The sequence below is a fragment of the Cornus florida genome, unplaced genomic scaffold, assembly GCF_030987335.1.
Source record: "Cornus florida cultivar Cherokee Brave unplaced genomic scaffold, ASM3098733v1 CherokeeBrave_3.0.0_Hap2_Chr06, whole genome shotgun sequence".
In the NCBI taxonomy this organism is placed as follows: domain Eukaryota; kingdom Viridiplantae; phylum Streptophyta; class Magnoliopsida; order Cornales; family Cornaceae; genus Cornus; species Cornus florida.
The window spans coordinates 102419618-102423964 of NW_026775576.1; positions in this window are offsets into that span (position 1 = coordinate 102419618).

The following is a 4347-nucleotide window of genomic DNA, read 5'->3' on the forward strand; positions in this document are numbered from 1 at the left end:
GGTACTCTGCCCCTGGGTACTAGTTTTACTTAGATCGTCACTCCTTTAATAAGGGAATTGAATTTTACGAGTTTTACTCAACTCACCCTTGTAGTAAGGGATTTTTATTTACTATCCCTTATTGTAAGGAGATATTAATTACGGGATTCATTCAGCCCGCGTCCTTGTAGTATAGGACACTCATTTATTATCCCTTATATTATGGGGAGATGGATTACGGTATTCGTTCAACCCAGGTCCTTATAATACATGACACTCATTTACTATTCCTTATAGTACAGGGATACGGATTACGGGATTCACTCAGCCCGGGTCCTTATAATACATGACACTCATTTACTATCCCTTATAATACGGGGACACTGCACTTATAAAGATAATTGACCAAGAGTCAAGGCAACTGAAAAGAATTTTATTAAAGACCATCATTGCCTCAAGGCTTATTAAAAACAAGATAACGCGTGAGGGAACAACCCTCCATTTAAAATGATTAACTAAGATGCCCCCAGTCTTTATTGTGAATGACTTAATAAGGCTAATTCCAGTCGTGAGACAATTTCTAGTCATTATACTCATCTGAGTCCTTCTCATGATATGTGCTATCGCTCTGGCTGCAGAACAATCTCTTATATTTGGTATTATTTTCATCCCTGGCGAGAGGGGCTTGTAATACCCCTAGTTTTCAAAAAAATAGAATTAGAAATTTTATTTTATTTTTCATTGTTTTCTTGTTTTAGTTATGTGACTTGTTGTTTTGTTTTTTTAGTGATTAATTGTGTTTGCCTAATTGATTTAATTAATATTTGTGTGTATTTAATTTATATGTTAATTATGATTGTTTTAATTATATTATCTGAATTTGTTTAAATTAATTGCTTTAGTAATATGTAATTTGGATTTATTACCTGTTTAATTACTATACTTATTTAATTGTTTTATTTAGTTAATGTAATGTGTATTTATTTTCTGTATGGGAACTTAGGGTTACAGTTATAATTTTTGGCTTATAATTCACATATAGGTGAGCCGCCGTAAATTAGAACTGAGATAGTTCACGGGCCGATTAGGATGGGGATTAGGGCTTAGTCTCTGATTATTTGTGGACTAGGTATTCATATACACCTATAAATATAAAGCAAGACTTGGTTTAGGGTTTGAAGAACAGAATAAACTACGTTCTGTAAATCACAAACAGAGCCCTAAATTGGTAGTGAAAACCAGAAAGATACAGGGAGAACCGGAGTGGGAGGTTGAGTGGTTCACAAAACAGAATCACGGAGGGAAGTTTGGTGTATGTTACTAGACTACAATTGGAGCAGCAAAGGTGGTTTAACACTTGGAGACGTGGAATTAGCTTTGCAAGTTTGAGTTTCAAATACAAGTTTCTGATCTTCTCTTTCCCAGGAATTTGTGTTCTGTGCATGCTTAGATAGCCTCCAGGGATTAAATTAAGTCTTAATTACATCTGTTATGCATGTTTAATTTGTATTTAAATTCATGAAATAAATCTGTTCTTAGTTTGATTTACAATGTTAACTTGAAACTTTGCTGCTGTTGTGTAACAACTTGAGTTTCAATTCAAGTTTTGGTTGTATGTTCTTGTTTTGTGACCAATATGGAATCTGGGTGGACTTTAAAACATGTATTAAAAACTACTACAGAGGACTGGTGATCATCAGAATCGGAGAGGAGAAAGATGAAACGAACAGAGGCTGCTAAGAGGAGGGAGAGAGGGCTCCCAAACCTCTTAGAGCCGGCTCCCAAAGGGGGGAGCCTGCTCTTGGTGTTCTTGGAGCTGGCTCTAAGAGCCTAGAGCCGGCTCTAGATGAAAAGTAGAGCAGGCTCCTGTAATACCCCTAATTTTAAAAGGATAGTCTCGGTATTTATTTATTTATTTTTATTGTATTTTTTTAATTGTTTAATTGATTATTTGACTAATTGTTTATGTGTTTAATTGAATTAAGTGTTACTTGATTAATTGGCTACTTATCTATGTGTTATTTGTATTTTGTCTAGGTGTTATTTGTATTATTTGTTTAATTAGATTGTGTGCTTAAATAATGTATTTGATTAATTGTAATTAATTGTAAATTAAATGATTAAATGTTTTATTTTATTTTATTTTATGGTTATGGTTAGTGGTAATGGGCTAACTAATTGGGTCCCATGAACTACTTGGATAGGAGGTTGGATGGGTATGGATAATTACCCATGGATAGTCGTATATGTATATATATAGATATATATGTATATACATATATATAAAAAGGAAAGTAATTTATTAATATTATAGTAACTTTAGTATTAATAAATAATCTGATGTATATATTTTATATATTTATATAATAAGGATATACTTATATTTTATACGTAACATGTTTTAAGTTACCTTTTTAATATTATGGTAACTTTAGTATAAATAAATAATCTGATGTATATATTTTATTTATTTAATGAGGATACAGATAGATTATATACGTAACATGTTTTAAGTTACTTTTTAATATTATGGTAACTTTAGTATAAATAAATAATCTGATGTCTATATTTTATTTATTTAATGTGGATATAGATAGATTATATACGTAACATGTTTTAAGTTACCTTTTAATATTATGGTAACTTTAGTATTAATAAATAATTTAATGTATATATTTTATTTAATTAATAAGGATATACATAGATTATATACGTAACATATTTTAAGTTACCTTTTTAATATTTTCATTTTTTTATTAAGTTGACTTGGATTGAAAAAAGGAATAGGGTTATTATTTAGCCTATAAATACACAACTATAGGTTGAAAAAGGAGTGAAAATATATCACGTAATATATTCGAGAGAGAGAGTTAGAGAGAGAAGGAGAAAGAGGAAGGAATGAGGAGAAAACCCTTTAGAGAGAAGATCAAGGAAGAAGAAGTTTAACTTTCAGTCCGAAAGTTTAAGGTAAGTTCTTCTTCTATCTCTTTCCCTTTGATTCGTATTTCTGTACATGCGTAGGAAATTCCAGGATTTATTAAAGATATAAAATTAAATAATTATGCGTGTTTAATTGGATTAGAACATAAGTTTTATGAAATTGGTTTATATCTGTTCTTGTGTTATGAATTGATAAATGCATGATTTTGATTTGATTTCCGGTGTGAATTTTTATATATTTAAATTATGTATTTTTCATATCTGTGGAATGATGGAACGTAGAAACATGCCTAGGATTCCTGAACATTAAATAGGAACTAGGTTTGGGTTTAAATAAATTTAAGTAGACTCAATCATAATGATGCTTGCTATTTGAATGTTTTAAACAAATAAATGGATTTAATCTTTTAAAATATTTTAGCAATTGAGATTAAATGTGTAGGATGAATTGGATATAGAGAATTCTTATTTAACAGTATAATAAAATATCATCATGTATAAGATTCAGTTTGTGTAGGACATGTGATATAGGAAGTTTAAAGAAATAATAAGTCATTCCTATTATGTGATAACTTGATATCATATTTATCATAGTTATTTATGGAATGTTTGATGTATTTCCTTAATTGTTACATCAATTGTTGGATTGTGTGGTTTAATGCACCGGTATGGGATGGTGGCATTCTAGGAATGGATTAACTTGTCAGTTAAGTCCTACCTATTTTATAAAGGAATGGATTAACTAAAATGTTAAGTCCTACTTATATTCAAGTCAGGTCAGCTGAACAAGTTGAATAACTTATGGAGGATTAATTTATTATATAAGGGAATGGATTAACTAAAATGTTAAGTCCTATTTATATTCAAGTCAGGTCAGCTGAATAAGTTAAATGACTTATGGAGGATTAATTTATACTGAATAGGATGGTTACTAGATTATATATATATAAGTATGGTGCCATGATATGAGCTTGAGTCTCAGGATCAGTGGTTAGGGTGCGTATATCGCCAGGGATGTGTAGCTAGATATAGTGTAGTTGTGTACTCTGGTAGGTCTAGGTACTCATGCCCACTATATGTGCGTTTTGCATGTTACCTACTATTCAGGTTGAGACAAGCCTATAGTCTAGCGAGGTTCCTTTAGTATGTATATATATATATACGGACTACTAGTTACTGTTGGATTGACTAGGATGTATACGCGTATCGGATCTCTGCTTAGACTGTAATAGAGTAGAACTTGTTTGTGGGCCTGACCCACCATTATTTTTCAGGTATTTGTCAGGAGTAAAGGTTGTTCGTGCTGAGCGGGTATCAGTCTACTTCATTCTTCCGATGTTACATAGGAGTTCCTTTATGATTCAGTTTCCTGATTTAGACAGTTATTGCTGTCATTTGTTTAGTTTGGATTTTCTAGGGGTCCACACA